Source organism: Panthera uncia (assembly GCF_023721935.1).
Source record: "Panthera uncia isolate 11264 chromosome A1 unlocalized genomic scaffold, Puncia_PCG_1.0 HiC_scaffold_17, whole genome shotgun sequence".
Classification (NCBI taxonomy): Eukaryota; Metazoa; Chordata; class Mammalia; order Carnivora; family Felidae; genus Panthera; species Panthera uncia.
The window spans coordinates 140,648,034-140,664,146 of record NW_026057577.1 but is presented as its reverse complement, the minus strand read 5'-3'; the positions used below and the strand labels follow the sequence as shown (position 1 = coordinate 140,664,146).

The 16,113-nt window shown below is 47.4% G+C and overlaps 1 protein-coding gene across 1 annotated transcript in view; it reads right to left on the bottom strand.

Annotated features, from left to right (window-relative positions):
• ANKH (ANKH inorganic pyrophosphate transport regulator) overlaps positions 1-16,113 on the bottom strand; it is a 137,425-nt gene that overhangs the window by 63,464 nt on the left and 57,848 nt on the right. The window lies entirely within an intron of this gene.

The window sequence follows — 16,113 nt, the reverse complement described above, 5'->3', positions numbered from 1 at the left end:
CAAACCCTTCCTCACCATTTCTGTCCTGTTACAATGGAAAGGCCAGTCTGACCAGGGTGACTATAGGACTATCGACCTGGGCTCTGCACTAAGTCCCCTCTGACCTTGACAGGAGCCCGCATCTTCCTCTTGGGCTTGTCTGATCCTTTGCTACATGACTGGCTCTTTCCCATCAACAGTTACGCACACGTAAGTGTTTTCCATCTTAAAAATAAGCCCTCTCTTGACTCCTTGCTTCTTCGAGTTACCACCTTCTTTCTTGCCTTCCTTTCATAGACAACTCCTAAAAAGTGTTACCTGCTTTCATCATTTCCACTTTTGTGCTTCCCATTTACTCCTCAGCCTGTTAGAATAGCAGCTGCAAAGGTGCAGGAACCTTATCCGTATCCTAGAACCACAGTCATAACATGGTCTGGTCATAGTACAAGTGGTCAACCAACAATGGTTAGTTGAATGCACCTGCTGGGTCCTGTTTTCTGTCTTCTGCCCCCTTCCCTGCACACGCTCTTCCTGCTAAACCAAACTGGCCCTTTTCTGTCCTGACCCTTCTGACCCCTCACCTGACCCTGGTGCCACTCCCTCTTTGAAATGCCTCCCCCACCACTTGGCTTCAAGGGCATTGTGGTTTCCGGTTTCCTTCCTCTCTCTTCTGCCTCAGCTTTTCTCTCGGTGCTTCTCCATTTGTGGTCGCTTCGATATTGGTGTCTCAGGGGTTTGTCCGGGCCCCTCACCTCTTCTCACTCTTGCTCAGTGATTCCCACCCCCTCCAGTCCCAGACACTTTCTGTCTGCTCAGGATCCTCAGATCCAACCCTCTAGACTTCTTAGACTTCTCTTCAGCTCCAAACCCGCTCATCTCCACTGAATGTCTCACTGGCACCTCACATTCCACACTGCCAAAACTTGAGTTCAGCATCTATAGACTCTGTGGGCTCCTACAGACCCGCCTCCTCTCAGACTCCCCGTGTGAATGCATGCGCCCAGGGTTCCCAGCCAGGAGCCCCAGGAGCGAGCTCCCCGGGTGCCTTTTATCCCTCACTTGCACAGATTGCTTGGTCCCATCCCTACTCCTTCCCCAGCCACCCTCCCCAGTCCAGTTCTCTCCAGCCCCACTGCGATGCCTTGCGTCAAATCACCGACGGTCTTCCAGCCCCAAGCCATCCTCCCATCCTCTACACTGCGGTCAGATCGTAAAAATCCGAGTTGCTAGGATGTGCACTCAACGTGCTTCAGGGCTGCCCCCTGTACTCAGACCACGATGTCCACAAACCTTGCTGTAAGTGTCTGCAACCGCGTCTGGCACATGGTTAGCCAGCATCCAATAAATATCCGGGCAGCGAGTGAACAAGTACAAAGGCCATTCATGATCTGATCCCGCTTGGCATTCCCTCTTGCCCTGTGTATTTCATGAAGCCTAAACTGATTGTAGTCTTCTGGATATACCACGCTCTCTCTCACCTCAGGGCCTCTGCTCGAGCTTTTTTTCTCTGCACTGAATCGCCTTTACCCCGTCCCACCCCACTCACCTGGTAAACTTATCATCAGTTGAGGAATCACATTTTCTGGGAGGCTGTCCCTGGAGCCTACCCCTCTCCTCTGTGCTCCACGGCGGCCTGCACGGCCCCTGGACCTCACGACTTCCCCCACTGGTGTGGACTGTGCTTGCCTGTTTACCAGACCCCTTGCCTGTTCACCTGACTACTCGAGGCAGGGACAGGGCTGTCGCCAGTCTTCCTCCATCCATTCAGCACGTGCAGCACACGCTTGAAAATCCACAGGTGAACGCACGGATGTTTATTTGCACGTACTTGTACGTGCATCACTTGTACACCTAGCATGGTCATAAACAAACCCCTCCAGCTGTAGGTTTGGGTTTCTGGGTAAATAAAAACTATTTTTGGTAGAATCTACGTACTTAGAAGATGCAGACTGATGACCGTGGCTTGCACACAGCCTTGTAGTTCTGACATTTCTCAAGAGATGGGCAAGGCCTTCCCCTGTTATTTCTATTATGCCTCACGGGGCACCCAGTAGGTATCGGACAGAGGCTGGCCTGCTGAACTGCAGACACACGGACATAAACAGAAGGCAACCTTGGGCCACATAATTAGCCTCTTAAGTGTCAAGTTTAGGCAAAGATCTTTTGCCGGCTCCCTTCTTTCACATCCCGTGGATGTCATCTGGGATGCAGGACAAACTGTGCCTCTACAGAGTCAAATCCCGTAACAGAAGTTAGTTGCCATGAGAAGGAGATTAGGAGTTTAGAGTCAAAGGGCAAAAGAACCTCTGCCCACAGCCTGGTGAAGCGGGAGAGGAACCGTGCCAAGAGCTGGGTGTGCCACAGACAGGTAACCGGAGTAGTAATCTCCAAATTTCGAACGATGGGGGCTTGAAGAGGCAACAAGGCATCCAGAGAGAAGGCCACACGATTCCAGAAGTGCCAAGGCCCTGTCAGAACCTGATCTGAGAAGTGACATTCATGGCCACATGGTAAACCCATGGTCATGTTGCTCATAAAGAAAGAGCTTTCAAATTCTTCTACAAACGGGTGTTGAGTCAGAAACTGGTATCATTCCCTAAAATAGCAAGAGATTATTACATGAAATGCTGAAATACCTACTTCTTTTTTTTTTTTTTTTTTTTTTTACTTTTGGTAAGGTGGATACTTCCTTCACTTGCCTCATCCTGGGTTAGAAAAACAAATGGGACACTGGGCTAGGTCACAATTCTGTTTTGCTAGACTAATCTTTTTCATGAAAGACTACTTGGTCTATAGCTTCAATGACCCTGTTACACCTTTTATGACACGAAGCAAACTCACAATTGTCGCAACAGATGCAGCTTAGAAATCCTCCTCAAACCCAGGGTCCTCAGAAAATATGTGTTTGTGAAACTATGGAAAATTCAGAAGCATACGTGTAGGCAAAGCTACCTGTGGGAATAGCTTCTCTCGGTGGCATGGATAATCAGCATCCTTGGATTTCAATCCTCTCAAAGAGTCTAGGTTCCTGTAATTTTCCACTGTTATTGTTCTGTTCGTCTGTATTTTAAAAAGTGGTTTGGGTTAAATTAGATCATTTGTCTTCCCGGTAATTTTCCAGCCATGTTTTATTTTCCCAAGGATCTATATACCACTCGAAATGAGACACCCTCGCTCTGTTTAGCTGGCACTCCAGCCAAGAACCTGACACCCACACATGAGGTTGTGGTTTAAAGGGAGCTGCAGTAAAATGAAGCCTGGTCTGGTCTCGTTAAGCAGTCAAAGTCATTGCTCTGTGCAGTGCCCTCCATATTTAGTGCTTCCTGAAAACACACAGACAAGACGGGGCAAGTCCAAAATACGACACGGGCGTTTTCTGTCACTTCCCATGACTGCAGAAGAGTTTCTATAAAGAACAGAGACAAACTATCAAGCAGATATGAAGTGTGGCTAACTCAGTTTTCTCTTGTTGCTTTCTTCAAGAAAAAAGGTAAAGGAAAAAAGGGAGCAGGAAAAAACATTTTACTTTTTGGCCTCTCAACTGGAAACATGTTAGCTCGTTAAAAGATATACTTCAGGGGCGCCTGGTGGCTCAGTTGGTGAAGCGTCCTGACTTCGGCTCAGATCATCATCTCGTGGTTCACGAGTTCAAGCCCCACGCCAGGCTCTGTGCTGACAGTTCAGGGCCTGGAGCCAGCTTCGGATTCTGTGTCTCTCTCTCTCTGCCCCTTGCCCACTGACACTCTGTCTGTCTCCCTCTCAAAAATAAATAAACATTAAAGAAAATAAAATAAATAAATAAAAGATCTACTTTAGTGTTGTAGGACCCTCCTCAAATCATCTTGATCCTTCATTTAAAAACGAAGCTTCTTCACTTGGCTTAATTTAACTTCCATTCAAGATGGCGGGAGGCTGGACAAGGAAGAAATATTATTACAGAATTCTAGTGTACTTAAAAAAAAAACAAAGTTTCCTGTGCCATTTAACTACTTATTCCTCAGCTTGACCTCACATCTTTACTGTTAGTGAAATTCCTGTATTTCCTCCACTTTTTTATACTTATAAAGTTACATATGGTCCCCAGATGATGATATTTCTTGATTAATACCTCAAGATTATATCCATTCCGCTTCAGAGCTGAGTTTAAAATGCTTTTATATTTAAAAAAAAAACAAAACCCACAACTCCATGAACAATAGGCTGGGATAGAAGGTCAACCCTGGGGTCTGGAAAGTCTTTTTGCTAACCATCCATACCTTCTGCCTGTCTACATACATAACCTGCTGCCATGATCTTGCTCTGTCCCTGCTGGCATACACACCCTGTTCCTGCTTGATGAAAGACTGTTCCCTTGACCGTTCTAGCACCTTAAACTTGTTTGAGGACCTTTGTGCAGCTCAGAAGCTCCATTCCTTTTTCTGACTCAGCTGCAACATTCAGAAGCATCACCCATCACCTTCCATTCCTGTCCAGTTTTTTTTTAAATTTTTTAAATGTTTTCTTTATTTTTGAGAGAGAGAGAGAGAGAGAGCATGAGTGGGGGAAGGGCAGAAAGAGGGAGATACAGAATTGGAAGCAGGCTCCAGGCTCTGTGCTGGAGCTTGAACTCACAAACTGTGAGACCATGACCTGAGCCGAAGTCGGACGCTTAACCCCTTAACCGACTGAGCCACCCAGGAAGGTGCCCCCATTCCCGTCCTTTTAAACGCCTCTATACTAACAGAATGGAGAACGAGTGCCTATTTGCATCTGGACCTTATAAAACCCAATGAACATGATAATGATGACGATGGTAATATCCTAGCAGCTACCCCTTACTGAGTGCTTGCTTTGTGCACATACGATTCCAAGATTGTTACTTCTCCCCACAGCTCTGTGAGAGGGGCTCTATTGTTTCCCAGCTCACTGGTGATGAGACTGGCACACGGGGAGGCTAAGTCACTTGTCCAGGGTGACACAGGGCTGGGAGAAGAGTCCTGACAGCTTAAGCTCGGGGCTATGATCCTAACCATCACACTCCATCATACCGACACCAACCCTTCTTTCGCTCTTAGATATTGCAGTTGGTGCCAAGGGCTGACATGAACATCTGGATAAAGACCATTCTTACGAGAAATCCCCAAGATCCTTAGGTAAAGGTTGATTTTTACGCGGTAACGGGTAGCAAACACTACAAGGGTACAGGCGGAGGATGAACGGAGGGAGGCTAGCGTCACCATATATCTGGGCCACGTCAAGAAAACGAGGGTAGCACGGCGGAGGGTACCAAGGAAACCTTCAAGCCCCTAGCACACGTGCCAGATCACAACACTCAGGTGCCGGCTCGACCTTCACCAGGGTGGCAGAAATGCCAAGAGGCTCTCGACGGGGGCCTCCTAGAGACGTGGGCAAAGATGTTTATGGCTTCTTTTATACATAGGTTAATGCATCAGCCAAGGATCTTCAACCTTTCCAAGATCCTCACGCGCCTCTCAGCTGCGGGACGAACTCTCTCTGACTCGCCGTAGGTATTCATAGAGTGGCACGCGCCAAGTTTGGTGAAAGATTTCTAAGGTTCTGGGCTTTGGATGTGGTCGTTTTTAGGAGGTGAGCGAGAGAGTAAAAGCTGCTCATCAAACACGCTAGTCTGTCCAGCCCACGGGTAATTCTATGCCAGTGCCGACACCCCCACATACCCAGCGCACACACTGAGAAAGGGATCCCAACAAGGAGGCGATGTTTAATCGAGATAAAGCCGTCCTCTGTGTTTGCCTCCTGTGGGCAAGCAAGGTTGCCATCACCTCCCCATGTCCCCACCGCTAGTGTCGGTTTCTCTTTTGAAATTTTATTTATTTTTGAGAGAGCGAGCGAGCGTACGCGGGGGGAGGGGCGCAGAGAGGGAGAGAGAGAGAGAATCCCAAGCAGGCTCCGCTCTGTCAGCACGGAGCCCAAGGCGAGGCTCAAACCCACGAACCATGAAATCATGACCTGAGCTGAAATCAAGAGCTGGACGCTTAACTGACTGAGACACTCAGGTGCCCCTGCTGTCTTAGTTTAAATTACTGGCCTGATTTATGGTATCCCACGTGAAGTATTATCATCTCATCTGTTTCGAACACAATGTAGGACAGGACAAAGGCTATCGCTGTAGTACAAGCAAATCAGGAAAGAGTCAAATGGTGTCCACAAGGGTAGCAGGGATTAAAGAATTATATACTACCCTGAATGTATTTTGTCTTCCAACGATAACCACGTGTTATGCCTGGCATTTTCCACCCAATATGATAAAGTAATGGGTTACAGAATAACGTGGATAAAAATCACGGTGTTTTGAAAATTTTGAGACTAAACCGAGAAGAACAAAATACATTTTTCTAACTTACTACTTCATACAAACAATGCAGGAGAGAGTCAATGCCCATGCTCAGCCTTGTTTGATAAATCCAGATTCGCTGTAATGCAGGTTTTACACCTCTGGAAATCAGAGTAGTATGAAGAGTTGTCCCCTTTAGCCCTTTCACCTACATGCACGAGGGGGACAAAGGGGCCCCAGTGAAAGGAGACATCTGTGCCCTTCTCCACTTGGCCTTCAGAGCCCTGGAAGGATGCCGCAGACACAGAGGCATCCTTGTTGATGGCGCGTTATAATTCATGCAGGCCACATTTATGGATCACGGGAAGAAGAGCCTCTTACATATGCAGTATGGTAGGCTTGAACGCGCCTTCATACGTTATCTTATTGGCTTCTCTCACAAGTTTCTTAAACAATGTTTATTTTGGGGGAGGGGGGAGGGACCGAGAGAGAGGGAGGGAGAATCCCAAGCAGGCTCTGCACTGACAGTGGGGCTCAAACCCGCGAACCGTGAAATCATGACCTGGGCCAAAATCAAGAGTTGGACGCTCACCCGACTGAGCCACCCAGGCGCCCCCTCACAGCTGGTTTTATCCAACAATGCTGCAACAACAGGGCAAGTATTAAAACTTCCTGCTGTGTAGAAAAGGAAACCAAGGCTCAAGGAGATCCCAGGACTTGCCCAAGGTTCGTGGTTGGTGTATGACAGAGCTCAGAGGAGAAGGCAGTGAGACCATTAGCCCAGCGCTCTCTCGTCCCTCAAGGCTAGACTGAAAATGGTGCGGGGGTGGGGGTGGGACACCTCTCCACTCTCAGCAAAGCAGGGAGGGAGTGGGTATGTCCTCATACAGAAATGTGTGATTACCTGTCCAGCCAGTTAACTACTGGAAATAATTATGACCGAAGGAAATCGTTATTTGTATGTAATGGCTATTTGGTTTGGGGAGTTGGAGAGCAAGCGTATAAAAGGTATGTGAGGTTGAGGTAAAACTTCGTGAGGCTTTTCTCTTTGAAAGGAGTCAAGAGCAGCCTGCTGGCATCGAGGGATGCCGCTGTCGGTGGCAAAGCGCAGGCCCGATCAGCAGTCTGGGCAACAGACTGCAAGGGAGCTTGGGAAGCTTCCGCGGGGATCCCTGTGAGTGCCTGGGAAGGGTTATCTGTTCAAGGAGCACAGCCTCGGTCAAGGCCCCAGTGATTCCAAAGGGAAAAATCTGTGATGTCGTCCCTTCGGACAGCGAGACAGTGACTCTGGCAGCACCTGCCTCCAGAAAGTTCTACCGGTTGCCCCCAGTACTGTCAGTGGCTCCAGGGTATGGAATCTTCCATATGTGGGGCGCTTGGGGTTTTTCCTCAATTTCTGTTCACCTTTCTGGCAGTGAAAGGGTAATGTAATTGTCCAGGTATAAACCGAGGACAGAGAGTGAAGGCTCCCCAAAGACGTGCTGCCCAAAAGGGGTTATCTAAGCCTTTGAAAATCCTCTGAGAGTTCCACTCAGAGCAGGGATTCCAAAGCCAGAAGCACTTATATAGGGCAACTGCTACGTCTTAGCAGTTGAAAATGAAATTGTTTTATTTTATTAAAAATTTTTTCTAATGTCTATTTATTTTTGAAGTAGAAAGAGAGAGAGAGAGAGAGAGAGAGAGAGAGACAGAGCATGAACAGGGGAGGGGCAGAGAGAGGGAGACACAGAATCTGAAGCAGGCTTCAGGCTCTGAGCTGGCAGTATAGAGCCCGATGCGGGGCTCGAACCCACAAACCGGTTGTGAGATCAGAGCTGAAGTCAGACGCTTAACTGACTGAGCCACCCAGGCGCCCCTGAAATTGTTGTTTTAAACCATCATTTAGGAGAATATGAACATAAATGGATAGGAGAATGAAACTCCTTACTATATATTATTTAAAAGTACAGCGTTGAGAAAAAAAAAAAAGAAAAGCCTGTTTCCTCTCTTTGTTTCTAATGGTACAATCTTTGTCTTATTAGATTAGTAAGCTTATTAGACCAATATCAGACTAATAAACTGCCCCTCTCCCATTATAAAGAAACAAAACTATACAATTCTTGGTAATACATTCAACAAGGAGTATAGTTCCTAAATATAGAAAACCAAACAATTTTCCTGAAGTTCATAAACTAAGACCTGAAAAAATGGAGAGGCAAGCTATGTTCCTTGATGAAAAGACATAATGTTACAAACCTATCAGAGGTCTTTCAGAATTCATGGGGTAAGTTTCACGGAGTTTCAGTTGAAATCCCAGTGATTTGAGGGGCGCCTTGGTGGCTCAGTTGGCTGAGCATCCACTCTTGGTTTTGGCTCAGGTTATGATCTCACAGCTCATGGGCTCGAGCCCCGCGTTGGGCTCTGTGCTGACAACGCAGAGCCTACTTGGGATTCTCTCTGCCCCCCCCCCCCCCCCAATAAATAAATATTAAAAAAAATTCCAGTGATTTGGGTTTTCATTTGGACCTGGGTAAAATGATTTTCAACTTTATATGGGAGGATAACCAAGAAAATGCACTAAAGAAGGCTAGTGAGGGGATGTTTCCCTTACCTGATATTGAAAGTTCCCAGAGAGAAGGCAACTCACAGAAAAAGAAAGGCTGACGGAGCATGTACACATGAAAAGATGTTCTACCACAACAGGAGTCGGGGAAATAAAAATCAAAACGACAAGACTACTATCAGATAAAAAAATTTAAATGACTGACACAATCCAGGGCTGATGAAGATGTGGCCCGATGGGAAATTTCATACAGGACTGGCCACAATGTAAGCGGCTACAATCTTTTTTTTTTTTTAATTTTAATTTTTTAAGTTTATTTATTTATTTTGAGAGAGACAGACACAGTGTGAGCGAGAGAGGGGCAGGGGGAGTGGGGAGAGAGAGAGAGAGAGAGAGAGAGAGAGAGAGAGAGAATCCCAAGCAGGCTCCGCGTTGTCAGCACAGAGCCCAATGCGGGGCTCGAACTCGTGAAATCAGATCATGACCTGAGCCGAAACCGAGAGGTGGACGCTTAACCAACGGAGCCCCCCAGGTGCCCCTACACTGCTATAATCTTGTGGCAAAGGAATATGTCAACAGGTATTAAAATTAAAAGTATACCAACTCCTGATCCAGTAATCCCTCTATAGAAACCTATCCGAACAAAAGTACCAGGAAGTAATGCCACACATATGAAGGTGCTCATTCAAGCATTCTTTGCAATGACTGACAAGTGACAACAATCTGTCCATCAATATAGGAAAGACCAAATTACAGCACATGCACATAGGGGAATGTTATCCAGCAATCATAAAGCATGAACTGGAAGCAGCTCTAGACATAATGAACTAGAAAGAGGCCCATCCACAGTGTTAAGTAGAGGTAGACTGCACCTTAAGCAACATGGGATATTTTTATCCCATTAAAAAATAAAAAAGAAAGGGGCGCCTGGGTGGCTCAGTCGGTTAAGCGTCCGACTTCAGTTCAGGTCATGATCTCGTGGCTCGTGGGTTTGAGCCCCAGGTCGGGCTCTGTGCTGACAGCTCGGAGCCTGGAGCCTGTGTCGGATTCTGTGTTTCCCTCTCTCTCTGCCCCTCCCCGCCCGCCCCTCACTTTCTCTCTCTCTCTCAAAAATAACTAAACATGAAAAAAAATTAAAAAATAAAATAAAAAAGAAAGACCCCCCAAAAGGCGTAAATACGTTTGTAGGAGCAGAGAGAAAGCTGAAGAGTAATGTCTCCCCAACGGTCAATCCTGGTGATTTTAGAGGAGGGAGGATTGGGGGGGGCGGCGCGGGAAGGGGAACGTTTGTAACGTCACACACACATCTGTACAGCCGTACTGTCCTACTTATGACAAAGAGCATATGTTACTTGCATCGCTTCAAATGGAAGAAAAAAAAGCAACTTCATTAATTCACACAAAATAAAGAAAATGCCGATTCCTTAGGGTGCCAAGCTGACAGTCACCCTGCAAATGTTGACCTGTTTCTGTCATGCTCTTTGTGGTCACCTGTGACGATACCACGTGGAAGAATTCCCCTTGTTCGTTTTGCTTGAAAAGGCCGCGATTTACGATGGTTTCAAACAGGAGGCTCAGTACGAGAAGCCGTGTGCTGGCCACAAGACCGTTGCCAGTATCCAAAATCTAGACCTCTGAGCAGGAGAAAAGAGGAATCTTCTCTTGGCTCAACTCACCCTCCTGCCGCGGCTTGTTTCAGCCCTTCGTGACCCTACCTCCCCCTTTTTGGACTTTAACACCTAAATCGCAATTTGTTTACAAAAAGGTAAAACGACACTTAGAACCCAGTGCCAGTAGAGCAGAGGGCATTTAACCCAGTTTGCAGGGTGTGAGAAGGCTTCTTGGGGTCCTACAGACTCAAGAGGCCATCAGTGCTCCCCTGGTAAGACCCCCACCTGAATTTCCTCGCTGTGCTCGCTCTTAATCCCAACTGAAATGTCAACTCTGCCTGCTACCTTCTGCCCATCCTCTGAGACCAAGGTCATTGTTTCTTCCCCGGGAACCCTCAGTAACTGTTCTCAGCCACATAACGGCTCCTGGCACAGGCTTATCTTCCACCATCTATTTACTCGCGGAACTATTTCGTTCACTCAAATATACTTAGTGAGTGGGGTGTACCTGCCTGACAACTTGCTCTCGACTGACCAACGTACCTGACTCAGTGGTCACACAGGCTGTGAAGTTTTTACGGCCACCATGTCACATACACTGAACAGAAGGAGCACCGTGCCGGGCAAACACCACACTCACATTCGGATATTCAGGCACCTGGATCTTTTCTTTGCATCCCTCAAAAAGCTTCGAATTGGGGGCTTATAAGAAGAGTTACTCGCTGATGAACTGTGGTAAGGATTCGGGTGCTTTTGTACGGCAGGGAGGAGGACAGACTCGAGGAGCCAAAGACGCGACAAGTGCTGAGGGGGAAGACAGTCAAAAGGCCGTGGGGGAGAAACACGAAAGGACGATCACCGCACAAGTGCACAGGTGCAAACGAAGCACCACCGCCGTGTGAGCGGAACAGAGGGGAGACTTCAAATCGATCCAAATGAGTCAGAAAGGGAACTTGAGAACCAAGGTATTACGGAATGTGCCCTAAACAGCTGTGCAAAAATCGAAAAAGCGAAAGACGGAGCTTGGACGCCGGGTATAACTCCATCAACCTCACTGGCATCATACAGGACAGCCTTTCTGTAAGACTTGAAGGCCTGTTCCAAGTTCAGTGTTAGAACTGTCTTAACACTCTTGAGCTTCCTCATGGCTTCAATGCAGTCTTGAAAATGCGGATTTAATATTCTCACAGCGCATTAACCCCCCCAGGTAAATGACTCGAAACTCATGATGTGCTCCCACAGTGGCAGTGATAAAAAAAAAAAAAAAAAAAAGCTACATTCCCCTTCTAGAAAATTTTTGAGGTGCTCAGTATTCTGGCTTCATAACCTCTCCTTAATACTAAGGAATAAACCAAACTAAATATTTCTTCTTATTTTACTGAGAGTAAAAGGGCCTCTCCCAAGGTGATTTGTTAAGTTTCTAAATGGCAAGGTGCAGATTTTTAACAACTGTGCTTCAAGGATAAAAACAACGACTTGGAATGGTAATAGATTTTTCTCATTGTGTAAAATTAATTACGCTGTATATTTTAATCTGTTTTAAAGTAAGCTTTATGATGCCTTTCAATTGCTCAATACAGAATATGCTGTTTCCTCACAAGTTCAAATGCAATAAGATTTTCCCCTTGGTCTTTCTAAAAAGACCATTTCTACAGAAGAAAAAACACATTTCTTCATAATTGCTCCCTTTTATGCGAAGATGAACATATACTATGTAGATAAAATGGGACATAAACTATGATATCACCTAATTTCTAATCCTGTCAAACGCATATGGAACTTAAGACTAATTCCATATGACTGCATTACATGTTTTCTTGGCTGATGCAAAAAAAAAAAAAAGAATGAAGAATTAAGAGGAAAACACTGATCAGGGAAAAACAGGAAGTCCCAACTCTGAAAAACACTCAATCCACCTTCTATGCAAACCACAAAAAGATTAGACAAACTAAGCATTTGTTGACATTGGCTGCAAATTTTGAAAAGGAATACAGCCTTAAAATATATCTGGAATGAGACACAAATCTGTTTTCACTGGTTCTTTCCTTTTCCTTTCTTTTTGTAAAATGCATTTGAAAGGAACTGTTAGGTAGAAATTCAAAATCATTTTCCTATTCATCCCTGTATAGATCAGCAGAGTCATATGAAGCTCTCTAGCTGTGGGAACAGGGGTCTGTGCTGGCATTTCTCTAGAGTCACCACGTTTCATTTAAGCCTCCTGAAAAGCCAGCCAAGGTAGGGAGTCTTGGCTCTTGTAAAAGAGGGGGAGACTGAGGCTCATAGGGAAAAATGATTTACTTGAGCTCATCAAGCTCTCAGGTGTGGAACTGAGACTCTGGTGTCTCCCACCCGCAGAATCATCTGGAAAGCATGGGGACCATCACTTCAGATCTGGGTTAGTGCTGTGTTATCCTGGGCATGACTTCTCCTCTCTGAGATTCAGTATCTTGAGTAAAATAGGAATGCTTACCCCAATCTGTCTCCTGCAGGTCAGATTTTAGGGATTAACTGAGATGGTGTGTGTGGGAGTAGCTGGTATCTAAGGAGACAAATCACCAACCCTCTTTTCTTCCCCCAAATAAGAACACTGGGCGAGACAATGGTTTGGATGTCTGCCCTGATCTAAACCCCAGCACCTGGCACATCAGGGACCTCCAAGGGCTCTGTGGGACCTCGAGATGCATTTTTGGTTCAGGGCAGACTAAAATCGGTCCTAGAGACCTGTGGCAGGTCTAACTACCTTCTGGAATTGACTTGCTTCTTACCATAGTCACAGCCCCGAGGACAGATTCAGGCCAACGCTCACTTCCTTAATCCACTAGGCCACATCCACATGGCCCCTCAGCGTGGTCTGGTGGGGTTTGTGGAGGGACCTGAGCTCTGGGTGGGTTGATGAGCTCACTCTTCTAGAAGTGACCATGCTGCCCCAAGCTGCCCGTGATCTCATGACTCTCCAGCTGGTGGGCAGGAGAGGGGCAGCAAGAAGGGTAATCGTGGTAGTTGCCTTGTGATCTCCGGGGGGAAATGCAAAGATACAGATCCAGAGAAGCAGCTCCCAGAGTGCCTTTTTTACCAAGTCCCCTTGCTGCCCAGCCAGGTTCCCCAGCTCTCATGACCCACTGCTGCCTCTCAATCTCTTTTTATCAATATGGTTTTCTTGCTCAAAAAAATGAGCGGAAAGGGCACCTGGGTGGCTCAGTTGATTAAGCGTCCGACTTCAGCTCAGGTCATGATCCCTCCGTCTGTGAGTTCGAGCCCCGTGTCGGGCTCTGTGCCGACAGCTCAGAGCCTGGAGCCTGCTTCGGATTCTGTGTCTCCCTCACTCTCTGCCCCTCCCCCGCTTGGGCTGTCTCTCTCTGTTTCTCTCAAAAAATAAGCATTAAACAATTTTTTTAATAAAAAAATGAGTGGAAATTAATTTTGAGTAAGCTCAGCCACATGGCCTAAAGCAGCAGTAACTAAGCAAAATCAGCCAAACTTCTCATTACTCAACACTTATCTTCATTAATCTGAGTCTTCAGAAGGAAACATACATGGCATGTGCAAGGAGGCACTGGCTTTACGTGTTCACACTTTTCAGTGATACCTCATTATACAAAATCTCCCCAGAGCTCCAGCTGGGGCCCTCGGAACTCTTTCACTCCAGTAAATCTGTGCCAGCAGGTGCTGCTTGGAGCTGGCCTGTTTGGCCATCTCCTGACTCACACGTATTTGTCCATTAGCTGTCATGTGCCTGGTGCCACGCAGCGTACTAAAGGGATTTCCCAGGAGATCCCTGCCTCCAAGGAGGTTACAATGACAATCCGGAGGAAGTAAAGACGGGTTAAAGCTCTCAAAGGCGGTACAGCACAGACCGGTGGGAAGACAAACTTGAACAGCGGAAGACAGCCTGCTGTGTGCTGGAGAAGACGGGGAGGAAGGGTCTGGGGGGTGCAGAGAGGAGGGTGGAGGGAAATTGGGTCGGGTGGGGGGTCACGTGATCCCAGACAGGGGGCTTTGGGTTGGGTGTGACAGGCAATAGGCAAGAACGCGAGCCTGTGCCTGCAGAGTCTATGAGGACTGATCTGGTAGGGATGTGTGTTATGGACTGAAATGGTAAGAGAACCGCACTGGAAGCCCACCTCTGGCCACAGGGCTGCGGGGAAGGGGGTTCGAAGACTCATGGCGTTGGCGGCAGGAAAGAAGGACAGGAACCAACATTTATTTCGATGCAAGAAATAAGATGTATCTCATCTGCCTCGGCACCACATCCCTGCGTCAGTTTCCCTGGGGGTGGGGCCTTATCTGGGTTGTCAATCGATACTGGTTTGATTGCAAGGAGGGGGTGTTTTTAGCTGAGGAGCAGCAGGTGTCACTGCCGGGCACTGGGGACTGGAGGGCACAAGCTGAAAACTCTACCTGGGACCATCTGTGATCCAAGTCATGTAGAATAAAACAATACTTAATTACAATGGAGCCCCAAACAAAAGAGAAGTAGATGTTCTTAAGTCTAAAGAGAAACATAACCCTGGGGTGCCTGGGGGGCTCAGTCAGTTAAGTGTCTGACTCTTGATTTCGGCTCAGGCCACGATCTCACGGTTTGTGCGTTCGAGCCCCGCATCGGGCTCTGAACTGACGGTCCAGAGCCTGCTTGGGATTCTGTCTCTCTCCCTGTCACTGCCCCTACTCTGTGCTCTCTCTCTCTCAAAAATACGTACGCATTAAAAATAATAATAATAAAGATAGGGAGAGACATGTGGTCAGAGCCAGGATCCCTTAGACTCTCTCAGCCATGGACCCAACATCTAAGGATCCTGGATCCCCACCCCTGAGGGGCCGTGTCCGCTGGCAGCCTGGTAAGGACTGCAGGGGATCGGGGCCAGTGGGACCACCGGGCATCCAGCACCATGGTTCCCTGAAGGTAAAACAGGCTAAGTGGTCTGAACTGCACAGGGCGGGAGGATCGCCAGGTGAAGGGCCAGGCGGCCAGATCAGATTTACAAGATGGCAGAACAGATGATGTGCAAGAAGGGACCCCAGAGCTGCTCTCCACCTTCACTGCCTCAGCTCCTCACTTGAGAAACCCAGTCCCGAGTGAGTTTCCCCTGGAAGTTTGCAGGTGACACTTGGTGGCCCGGCCAGCTGGGTGGCCTCGGGACACCAGCATGGCATTTCCTGCCCGTTCACTCTTGAGTGGGGCAGTAAGTCCTCTCCCCTTCATCTGCTGTCACTGCTTTTCTTTGTCACTGGCTGCTGGACAATGAGTGGGGTGACTGCCCACAGGGGGAAAAATGTTCTCTAAGTGGGAGAAGGCTTGCTAACCAGTGATGCATTCGGCTCTGCAAAGCGAATGTGTTTGCTTAGCTAACACTTATCGGATGGCAAATCTCTGTAGGAATAAACAGAAATATCACCAGGATCTGTTTACACTGGTGAGAACCAAATCCCGTGGGAGGTAGATGGAGGCCACGCGACTGCACAACTCTATTCTCTCAAGCAAAGGGTAATGTGGTGTGTGCACTTTGGGAAGTTTTAATGGTCTCAGGAAGGAAGGCCCTGTTGGGGAGGGTCCTGGGAAAACCAGCCCGTTCTGGGGCAGCAAAACCCATTTTCAAAGGACATGTATTTTACCCCCAGTAGAGACCTGGACAAAAGCGGAACGGCTCAGGCTGGAAGTGTAACCTGCAGTTTCCCGCGGGTCCAGCCCTGAC